Source organism: Musa acuminata, chromosome BXJ2-10 (assembly GCF_036884655.1).
Source record: "Musa acuminata AAA Group cultivar baxijiao chromosome BXJ2-10, Cavendish_Baxijiao_AAA, whole genome shotgun sequence".
Classification (NCBI taxonomy): Eukaryota; Viridiplantae; Streptophyta; class Magnoliopsida; order Zingiberales; family Musaceae; genus Musa; species Musa acuminata.
In genome coordinates, this window is record NC_088347.1 from 3,390,001 (window position 1) to 3,402,500 (window position 12,500).

Sequence of the window (12,500 nt, forward strand, 5' to 3'; positions counted from 1 at the left end):
AGCGCAGATTGCGTCTAAGCGCAGTTTTGTGTCTAAGCGCAGTTTACGTCTAAACTCAGATTTACGTCCTAAACTCAGATTTACGTCTAAACGCAGATTTACGTCTAAACGCAGTTTTACGTCTAAACGCAGTTTTACGTCTAAACGCAGTTTTACGTCTAAACTTTGAAACTCGTTTGTATACTCGCAGAAGGCAGTATGCAGTTGAAATCAAGACGTAAACGTGAACTGAGAACTGATGATTGAGCGAGGAAAGCCGATTTACGTCTGAATGCAGTTTTACGTCTAAATGTTAAAACTCGTTCGTAAAATTGTAGAGGACAGTTTGCAGTTATCAATAGGATCAAAATGTAAGTGTAAACTGCAAAGAAGCTCGTTCGTAAAAGCACGGAAGACAGTTCTGCAGAATCAAACGTAAGCGTAAACTGTAATGTATGAAAATACGAATTTACGTCTGAATGCAGATTTGGAAGAACAGCACTTAGAACTTGTTCGTGAAAGCGCAGAGAGCAGTAGTAATGAAGGAGGTTTGCAGTAATGATAAAGTGCTTGAAAATAAACGCAAACCAGAGATTTAGAGTGGTTCGGTCAGCCTTGACCTACTCCACTTTTGGCTTCCTCCACCGACGAGGTTGCCGACGTCAACTAGGGGCCTTCCTTCAATAGGCGAAGGCCAAACTGCCCTTTTACAATTTCTCTCCTTTTGACAGGCTCAGGAGACAACCTTTACAGACCTTTCTCTCCTCACTTTACAACTGAAAACTTGAAGAACAGAAGGAGGAGACTTAAAGGCTTTACAACACTTTTGAGCTCTTAGAATCACAGAAAAGATCAAGATTTCGGTGTAGGTCTGCATCTTTTCAGTGCTGAATGGGTGGGGTATTTATAGGCCCCAACCCAATTCAAAATTCGAGCTCAAAACGATCAAATCGATCAAATCCCAGAATTCTGGGATCAGGCGGTTGCACCTCTTGACTGGAGAGGTGGCACCGCCTGGCAGAGCTCGAAGACTGAGCTCAGGCGATTGCTCCTCTCTGCCAGAGCTCGAAGACTGAGCTCGATGGTTGCATCACCTGGCAGAGCTCGAAGACTGAGCTTGGTGGTTGCACCGCCTGGCAGAGCTCGAAGTCTGAGCTCGGTGGTTGCATCACCTGGCAGAGCTCGAAACTGAGCTCAGGCTGATGCACCTCTCTGCTAGAGCTCGAAGACTGAGCTCGGTGGTTGCATCACCTGGCAGAGCTCGAGACTGAGCTCAGGCTGATGCACCTTCTCTGCCAGAGCTCGAAGACTGAGCTCGGTGGTTGCATCGCCTGGCAGAGCTCGAAACTTGAGCTCTGGCGGTGCTACCTCTTGACAGAGGAGGTTGCACCGCCCAGTCTAGCTCGAAGACTGAGCTCTGGGCGGTTGCACCTCTTGGCTGGGGCGGTTGCACCTCCCAGCCTCGCAGCCCTGGCGGTTGCACCTCCTGGCTGGGGCGGTTGCACCTCCCAACCTCGCAGGAAGACATAGCCTGGGCGGTGCTACCTCCAACCCTGGCGGTGGCACCTCTTTCACTATTCCAGCTCACTTGGTTTGGCTCCAAACTTGGTCCAAACCAGTCCGAACTTGGGCCTAATTGGCCCCTACTTGGGTTATAGGATTAACACCTAATCCTAACCCTAATTAACGTGCTAACTATGAATTTAAAGACATTTTCTAAGCTATTACAAAGTCCGCAAGTCAAGACTTCTTCTGGCGAGCTTCCGGCAAACTTCCGGCGGTCTTCCGATGAACTCTCGGAAACCATTCTGCGGACTCCCGGCAAGCTCCTAGACTTCACGATTTGATCTTAGCGAGTTCCAACGAGCTTCGTCGGCAAGCTCCGCTCTTTCTCGGCGAGCTCCGTGAACTTCCAACGAACCTTCCGGCGAGCTTCCGAAAAACCCTTCGGCAAGCTCCCAACTCATTCTCGGCTAGTTCCGGTAGCATTCCCGACGAACCTTCGGACTTCCGTCGAACTCTCGAACTCGCAACAAATCCTTCGCGCTTGACTCCGACACTTTGTTTCGCTTTATGTCTTCATCGTTATCATAGTTAATCCTGCACAACAAAACAAAACTTCGATCGAGACAATTAATCCTAAGCAATTAACCAAGTTGTCCGACATGTCATTGGTCCCTCGACGCTTCGTCCGATTCTTCGGCGCATCGTCCTCTCCTGCAGCCTATTGCCCAATCGGCCAGTTGACTCCGCAACTCCGATATCCTTGGCACAATACCCGCTCTTCTTGGCCCGATGCCCGAGTTCATGGCCCGAAGCCTTCTGTCGATACGTCGACCGATCCACCGGCCCGACGTCCAATCTTCTGACATGTTCCTTCGGCACAACATGATTTTCCTGCTTTAATTGTCTCATCCTGATCGAAGCATCCTGCGTCACTCAAAACGCAGATTAAATCATAAACATATATCAAGTAGTTTCATCATCAAAATACGAGATTCAACAATCTCCCCCTTTTTGATGATGACAACCACTTGATGACGGAGTTAAACTTAACTCCCGGAGTTTAAACAAACTCCCCCTATCAATATGCCATATTGATAGAACCTTGAATTCAAACTGAATTCAAGTCATTGCAATATTCATCATGAATACTTGCAATACGTCAACATGAACATATGCATAAACTTATGCATCACATGTCATGTCATCAACATACTTTCATCAACATACTTCTCCCCCTTTGTCATCAACAAAAAGGAGAAGTATCACAATCAAGTGTTTGTGTGTGATATCGGTTCAACTCTTTGCATGAAAATCATAATATCAAGTTTTATCATCATGCAATCTTGGAGCTAGAAGATTTAGCAAGTGTTACATCATGCTTAGAACATTCATGCTATCAAGTTTTAGATATGCAAGTTTTATAGCATATAAGATAGCACTTTTGGTAATGTTCAAGATAGCAAGTTCTATATTATGCAAGCTAGCAAATTAGAGATGTTCAAGAAGGCAACTCTTGCTTCTTGAAAATTTTGCTCATTTTGCTAGATGCGCAAGTTAGCATTTTTGCCTCTTGAGATAGGCAAGATAGCACATTTTCTTCTTTTGAGATAGCAACTTTTTGCTTCTCTTTAGACCAACAAGCTAGCAATTTTTATGATATACAAGTTTCACAATATATAAGCTAGCAAAAATTTCGAAAGCAAATGCAAGATAAATTTCTTGTGTAAGCTCATGATTCTTGCTTCCTATTGCAATGTGCAAATTGCAAGTTTTGCTTCTTGAGATATTCAAGATAGTGATGTTCAAGAAGACAATTTTTCTTCTTGAACTAAGCAAGTTAGCAATCTTTGCTTCTTAAAATAGGCAAGCTCGCAATCAAGTTTTTGCATCTTCTTGACTTGTACAAGCTAGCTATCTCCCCCTTTGTCATTGTAAAAATGAAAGAGAGAATACAGTTTTGTAGTTCTCTTTTCCTTTTAGAACGATTTTCAAAATCATGACAAATGATGGATAATCAAGTTATGAATGTCAAGACAATTTTTCATCATGAATATTTTATCATTGCATGCATCATTATCATAAGTTGAAGTATTACATGCATGATATCATATCACAATTCATAATTACATTAATGTTTCATATCATGATGGTATCAATTTTGTCAAATTATATCCTACCATGCATGATCAAAACTTCTCCCCATTTTATCATTGAAAACAAGAAGAAGGTAGGGGGTAGAGTATAAAAGTGTTAAATATTTCAATCATTTCAAGGCATTTATATCATAGATCAAGTCATGATTCGTAATTCATCATAAAGCAGATTAGTTTTCAATCATCACATAAGGTATTTAAGGAATTTTTGAAACATAGGAGAATGATTAAATTAAGCATACAATGTTTCAATCCAATTCAAGTCATGAATATCAATGCTTTCATATTGTGAGTATCAATTCATGAATACCACAAGATATTATTTGTGACTTCAATTTTGCAAGATCAAGATTATGATTTAGATAAAACTTATTCAAATCAAATTATTAATTTGAAATTCATAATCTAGTCATTAAAATTAATTTCGAGATTCACAAAATATCATGAAATCATTAATCTCGATCAGATGGGAAAAGCATTTTTTAAGAGATTCTTTTTCACCTAAGCATGCCTTAGTCTTTATATGCCAAATTAAGATAAGCATTAAAGTTCAAGACATAAGGCAAAGAAATCTTGTATTATGAAATATATGATATCAAGGCTCATGATTCATTCGAAAATATATAGTACAAAGAGCAACTTGAACCATTCTTATCAAGATCACATTTTAAAATATTCCAAGTTTCAAGATATCAATATGACACTTCATTGAATTGCATTTCATTTGAAGAACTCCTTTTTGATAAATGTAGGGAGCATAATGAACGATCTTGATTTATAAAGAGCTTCATGTTATAATTATCAAGATCATGATTATGATTATTCTCTTTAGCAAAGAATCACAAAAGCACTTCATTTTTGCATAAGAAATCTCATTGTATTATGATTTATAAATTCTTTTTCTGCACATGAATCATAGGAGATATGAATGTGAAGCAAATCTTTGCAAGCAAAAACACTATCATTCATATTTCAAGATGGAGTTTATAAGCATGAATCATTTCATCAAATCCATTTTAGAGAAATATTTTTCATAAGTGTATGAGAAAATCTGATTGTTAGGATATAAATTGTTAAGTGAATCCGAAAATGAAATTAACATTTTCATATATTCAGACATGATTTTTGCTATAGATCTTGAAATTAAATCAAGAAGATCAAACAAGCTCATGATCATGGATAACTTAAAATCACATGCATAAAATTGTTAATAACCATTTCATATTACATCTTTATGCATTACTTTAAATCAAACGTGATTTCATTCAACAATGTTAATTAAACATGATACCCATTATTACTTCTTAACCATGATCAAAATCATTTTGTTTGTTTATCATAAAATATGCAATTATTTTTGAAATTATCAGCATGATCATAATTTTTGTATTTTTATTTTTAAACATGTAATTTTCAAGAAAATTAATTCTAAAAAAAAAATATATATATATATATCATGAAAGCATCAAGTAATTTCAAAATAAACCAAAGGCATTTTAATTACCTCGACGTCGTAGGCTGGTAAGGCGTATTTTGTCGCCTCGCTTTTGTTGACTTTCTCGTCTTCAGATGAGCTCGATTCATCCCAATTTTTGTTCTTCTTCTTGCGTTTAAAGCAAGTAGTTCGATTGCTTTTTAATTTTCGTTTCATTTGTAGTTTAAGTTCACCATCACTTGAGCTTATGCTCGAGTGGTCTTCAAATGTTCTATGTCCCAAATCCTTCCTGTTCTTTGGAAGGTTGGTTTGTTCATCATTGTCCTCATCACTTGAGTCATCGCTCAAGTGGCATTCATTTGTCCAGAGTTCCAAATCCTTCCTGTTCTTTGGAAGGTGGTTCTCAAGTTCTTCACGTGCATTGCACGTCATTTCATATGTGATCAATGAACCAATTAGTTCTTCAAGTGGTAAGTTGTTTAGATTTTTAGCTTCTTGTATTGCAGTTACTTTTGAATCCCACCTTTTAGAAAGAGAACGCAAAATCTTGTTTACGAGTTCAAAATCTGAAAAATATTTTCCAAGAGCTCTTAAACTATTGACGACATCCGTGAAACGGGTGTACATGTCGCCTATAGTCTCGCTTGGTTGCATTTGAAAAAACTCAAAATCATGCAATAAAAAGTTAACTTTCGAGTGTTTGACTCTACTAGTTCCCTCATGCGTGATTTCAAGAATTCGCCAAATGTCAAAAGCCGTTTCACACGTAGAAATCCGATTGAACTCATTTTTGTCCAATGCGCAAAATAAGGCATTCATAGCCTTTGCGTTTAAAGAAAAATTCTTCTTCTCCAAAACCGACCATTCGTTCATCGGTTTGGAGGGAAGTTGAAAACCGTTTTCAATGATATTCCATAAATCCAGATTTAGAGAAATTAAGAAAACTCTCATTCGAGTTTTCCAATAAGTGTAGTCCAATCCGTTAAAGAACGGTGGACGAAAGACCGAACAGCCCTCTTGAAAAGTCATTTCTCTCGGGTGTAAATCCGAAATGAGAAATACCCCGCTCTGATACCAATTGTTAGGATCGAGAGCACTAAGAGGGGGGGGGGGGTGAATTAGTGCAACGGAAATCTTACAGCGATTAAAAACCAAAAGCTGCGTTCGTTCAAAAACTATTATGATGCAAAAGCAAATTCTCAGTTTGTAACTAAGTGCAGTTTGCGTCTAAGCGCAGATTGCGTCTAAGCGCAGTTTTGCGTCTAAGCGCAGTTTACGTCTAAACTCAGATTTACGTCCTAAACTCAGATTTACGTCTAAACGCAGATTTACGTCTAAACGCAGTTTTACGTCTAAACGCAGTTTTACGTCTAAACGCAGTTTTACGTCTAAACGCAGTTTTACGTCTAAACTTTGAAACTCGTTTGTATACTCGCAGAAGGCAGTAAGCAGTTGAAATCAAGACGTAAACGTGAACTGAGAACTGATGATTGAGCGAGGAAAGCCGATTTACGTCTGAATGCAGTTTTACGTCTAAATGTTAAAACTCGTTCGTAAAATTGTAGAGGACAGTTTGCAGTTATCAATAGGATCAAAATGTAAGTGTAAACTGCAAAGAAGCTCGTTCGTAAAAGCACGGAAGACAGTTCTGCAGAATCAAACGTAAGCGTAAATTGTAATGTATGAAAATACGAATTTACGTCTGAATGCAGATTTGGAAGAACAGCACTTAGAACTTGTTCGTGAAAGCGCAGAGAGCAGTAGTAATGAAGGAGGTTTGCAGTAATGATAAAGTGCTCGAAAATAAACGCAAACCAGAGATTTAGAGTGGTTCGGTCAGCCTTGACCTACTCCACTTTTGGCTTCCTCCACCGACGAGGTTGCCGACGTCAACTAGGGGCCTTCCTTCAATAGGCGAAGGCCAAACTGCCCTTTTACAATTTCTCTCCTTTTGACAGGCTCAGGAGACAACCTTTACAGACCTTTCTCTCCTCACTTTACAACTGAAAACTTGAAAAAACAGAAGGAGGAGACTTAAAGGCTTTACAACACTTTTGAGCTCTTAGAATCACAGAAAAGATCAAGATTTCGGTGTAGGTCTGCATCTTTTCAGTGCTGAATGGGTGGGGTATTTATAGGCCCCAACCCAATTCAAAATTCGAGCTCAAAACGATCAAATCGATCAAATCCCAGAATTCTGGGATCAGGCGGTTGCACCTCTTGACTGGAGAGGTGGCACCGCCTGGCAGAGCTCGAAGACTGAGCTCAAGCGATTGCTCCTCTCTGCCAGAGCTCGAAGACTGAGCTCGATGGTTGCATCACCTGGCAGAGCTCGAAGACTGAGCTTGGTGGTTGCACCGCCTGGCAGAGCTCGAAGTCTGAGCTCGGTGGTTGCATCACCTGGCAGAGCTCGAAACTGAGCTCAGGCTGATGCACCTCTCTGCTAGAGCTCGAAGACTGAGCTCGGTGGTTGCATCACCTGGCAGAGCTCGAGACTGAGCTCAGGCTGATGCACCTTCTCTGCCAAAGCTCGAAGACTGAGCTCGGTGGTTGCATCGCTTGGCAGAGCTCGAAACTTGAGCTCTGGCGGTGCTACCTCTTGACAGAGGAGGTTGCACCGCCCAGTCTAGCTCGAAGACTAAGCTCTGGGCGGTTGCACCTCTTGGCTGGGGCGGTTGCACCTCCCAGCCTCGCAGCCCTGGCGGTTGCACCTCCTGGCTGGGGCGGTTGCACCTCCCAACCTCGCAGGAAGACATAGCCTGGGCGGTGCTACCTCCAACCCTGGCGGTGGCACCTCTTTCACTATTCCAGTTCACTTGGTTTGGCTCCAAACTTGGTCCAAACCAGTCCGAACTTGGGCCTAATTGGCCCCTACTTGGGTTATAGGATTAACACCTAATCCTAACCCTAATTAACGTGCTAACTATGAATTTAAAGACATTTTCTAAGCTATTACAAAGTCCGCAAGTCAAGACTTCTTCTGGCGAGCTTCCGGCAAACTTCCGGCGGTCTTACGATGAACTCTCGGAAACCATTCTGCGGACTCCCGGCAAGCTCCTAGACTTCACGATTTGATCTTAGCGAGTTCCAACGAGCTTCGTCGGCAAGCTCCGCTCTTTCTCGGCGAGCTCCGTGAACTTCCAACGAACCTTCCGGCGAGCTTCCGAAAAACCCTTCGGCAAGCTCCCAACTCATTCTCGGCTAGTTCCGGTAGCATTCCCGACGAACCTTCGGACTTCCGTCGAACTCTCAAACTCGCAACAAATCCTTCGCGCTTGACTCCGACACTTTGTTTCGCTTTATGTCTTCATCGTTATCATAGTTAATCCTGCACAACAAAACAAAACTTTGATCGAGACAATTAATCCTAAGCAATTAACCAAGTTGTCCGACATGTCATTGGTCCCTCGACGCTTCGTCCGATTCTTCGGCGCATCGTCCTCTCCTGCAGCCTATTGCCCAATCGGCCAGTTGACTCCGCAACTCCGATATCCTTGGCACAATACCCGCTCTTCTTGGCCCGATGCCCGAGTTCATGGCCCGAAGCCTTCTGTCGATACGTCGACCGATCCACCGGCCCGACGTCCAATCTTCTGACATGTTCCTTCGGCACAACATGATTTTCCTGCTTTAATTGTCTCATCCTGATCGAAGCATCCTGCGTCACTCAAAACGTAGATTAAATCATAAACATATATCAAGTAGTTTCATCATCAAAATACGAGATTCAACAATCTCCCCCTTTTTGATGATGACAACCACTTGATGACGGAGTTAAACTTAACTCCCGGAGTTTAAACAAACTCCCCCTATCAATATGCCATATTGATAGAACCTTGAATTCAAACTGAATTCAAGTCATTGCAATATTCATCATGAATACTTGCAATACGTCAACATGAACATATGCATAAACTTATGCATCACATGTCATGTCATCAACATACTTTCATCAACATACTTCTCCCCCTTTGTCATCAACAAAAAGGAGAAGTATCACAATCAAGTGTTTGTGTGTGATATCGGTTCAACTCTTTGCATGAAAATCATAATATCAAGTTTTATCATCATGCAATCTTAGAGCTAGAAGATTTAGCAAGTGTTACATCATGCTTAGAACATTCATGCTATCAAGTTTTAGATATGCAAGTTTTATAGCATATAAGATAGCACTTTTGGTAATGTTCAAGATAGCAAGTTCTATATTATGCAAGCTAGCAAATTAGAGATGTTCAAGAAGGCAACTCTTGCTTCTTGAAAATTTTGCTCATTTTGCTAGATGCGCAAGTTAGCATTTTTGCCTCTTGAGATAGGCAAGATAGCACATTTTCTTCTTCTGAGATAGCAACTTTTTGCTTCTCTTTAGACCAACAAGCTAGCAATTTTTATGATATACAAGTTTCACAATATATAAGCTAGCAAAAATTTCGAAAGCAAATGCAAGATAAATTTCTTGTGTAAGCTCATGATTCTTGCTTCCTATTGCAATGTGCAAATTGCAAGTTTTGCTTCTTGAGATATTCAAGATAGTGATGTTCAAGAAGACAATTTTTCTTCTTGAACTAAGCAAGTTAGCAATCTTTGCTTCTTAAAATAGGCAAGCTCGCAATCAAGTTTTTGCATCTTCTTGACTTGTACAAGCTAGCTATCTCCCCTTTTGTCATTGTAAAAATGAAAGAGAGAATACAGTTTTGTAGTTCTCTTTTCCTTTTATAACGATTTTCAAAATCATGACAAATGATGGATAATCAAGTTATGAATGTCAAGACAATTTTTCATCATGAATATTTTATCATTGCATGCATCATTATCATAAGTTGAAGTATTACATGCATGATATCATATCACAATTCATAATTACATTAATGTTTCATATCATGATGGTATCAATTTTGTCAAATTATATCCTACCATGCATGATCAAAACTTCTCCCCATTTTATCATTGAAAACAAGAAGAAGGTAGGGGGTAGAGCATAAAAGTGTTAAATATTTCAATCATTTCAAGGCATTTATATCATAGATCAAGTCATGATTCGTAATTCATCATAAAGCAGATTAGTTTTCAATCATCACATAAGGTATTTAAGGAATTTTTGAAACATAGGAGAATGATTAAATTAAGCATACAATGTTTCAATCCAATTCAAGTCATGAATATCAATGCTTTCATATTATGAGTATCAATTCATGAATACCACAAGATATTATTTGTGACTTCAATTTTGCAAGATCAAGATTATGATTTAGATAAAACTTATTCAATTCAAATTATTAATTTGAAATTCATAATCTAGTCATTAAAATTAATTTCGAGATTCACAAAATATCATGAAATCATTAATCTCGATCAGATGGGAAAAGCATTTTTTAAGAGATTCTTTTTCACCTAAGCATGCCTTAGTCTTTATATGCCAAATTAAGATAAGCATTAAAGTTCAAGACATAAGGCAAAGAAATCTTGTATTATGAAATATATGATATCAAGGCTCATGATTCATTCGAAAAGATATAGTACAAAGAGCAACTTGAACCATTCTTATCAAGATCACATTTTAAAATATTCCAAGTTTCAAGATATCAATATGACACTTCATTGAATTGCATTTCATTTGAAGAACTCCTTTTTGATAAATGTAGGGAGCATAATGAACGATCTTGATTTATAAAGAGCTTCATGTTATAATTATCAAGATCATGATTATGATTATTCTCTTTAACAAAGAATCACAAAAGCACTTCATTTTTGCATAAGAAATCTCATTGTATTATGATTTATAAATTCTTTTTCTGCACATGAATCATAGGAGATATGAATGTGAAGCAAATCTTTGCAAGCAAAAACACTATCATTCATATTTCAAGATGGAGTTTATAAGCATGAATCATTTCATCAAATCCATTTTAGAGAAATATTTTTCATAAGTGTATGAGAAAATCTGATTGTTAGGATATAAATTGTTAAGTGAATCCGAAAATGAAATTAACATTTTCATATATTCAGACATGATTTTTGCTATAGATCTTGAAATTAAATCAAGAAGATCAAACAAGCTCATGATCATGGATAACTTAAAATCACATGCATAAAATTGTTAATAACCATTTCATATTACATCTTTATGCATTACTTTAAATCAAACGTGATTTCATTCAACAATGTTAATTAAACATGATACCCATTATTACTTCTTAACCATGATCAAAATCATTTTGTTTGTTTATCATAAAATATGCAATTATTTTCGAAATTATCAGCATGATCATAATTTTTGTATTTTTATTTTTAAACATGTAATTTTCAAGAAAATTAATTCTAAAAAAAAATATATATATATATATATCATGAAAGCATCAAGTAATTTCAAAATAAACCAAAGGCATTTTAATTACCTCGACGTCGTAGGCTGGTAAGGCGTATTTTGTCGCCTCGCTTTTGTTGACTTTCTCGTCTTCAGATGAGCTCGATTCATCCCAATTTTTGTTCTTCTTCTTGCGTTTAAAGCAAGTAGTTCGATTGCTTTTTAATTTTCGTTTCATTTGTAGTTTAAGTTCACCATCACTTGAGCTTATGCTCAAGTGGTCTTCAAATGTTCTATGTCCCAAATCCTTCCTGTTCTTTGGAAGGTTGGTTTGTTCATCATTGTCCTCATCACTTGAGTCATCGCTCAAGTGGCATTCATTTGTCCAGAGTTCCAAATCCTTCCTGTTCTTTGGAAGGTGGTTCTCAAGTTCTTCACGTGCATTGCACGTCATTTCATATGTGATCAATGAACCAATTAGTTCTTCAAGTGGTAAGTTGTTTAGATTTTTAGCTTCTTGTATTGCAGTTACTTTTGAATCCCACCTTTTAGAAAGAGAACGCAAAATCTTGTTTACGAGTTCAAAATCCGAAAAATATTTTCCAAGAGCTCTTAAACTATTGACGACATCCGTGAAACGGGTGTACATGTCGCCTATAGTCTCGCTTGGTTGCATTTGAAAAAACTCAAAATCATGCAATAAAAAGTTAACTTTCGAGTGTTTGACTCTACTAGTTCCCTCATGCGTGATTTCAAGAATTCGCCAAATGTCAAAAGCCGTTTCACACGTAGAAATCCGATTGAACTCATTTTTGTCCAATGCGCAAAATAAGGCATTCATAGCCTTTGCGTTTAAAGAAAAATTCTTCTTCTCCAAAACCGACCATTCGTTCATCGGTTTAGAGGGAAGTTGAAAACCGTTTTCAATGATATTACATAAATCCAGATTTAGAGAAATTAAGAAAACTCTCATTCGAGTTTTCCAATAAGTGTAGTCCAATCCGTTAAAGAACGGTGGACGAAAGACCGAACAGCCCTCTTGAAAAGTCATTTCTCTCGGGTGTAAATCCGAAATGAGAAATACCCCGCTCTGATACCAATTGTTAGGATCGAGAGCACTAAGAGG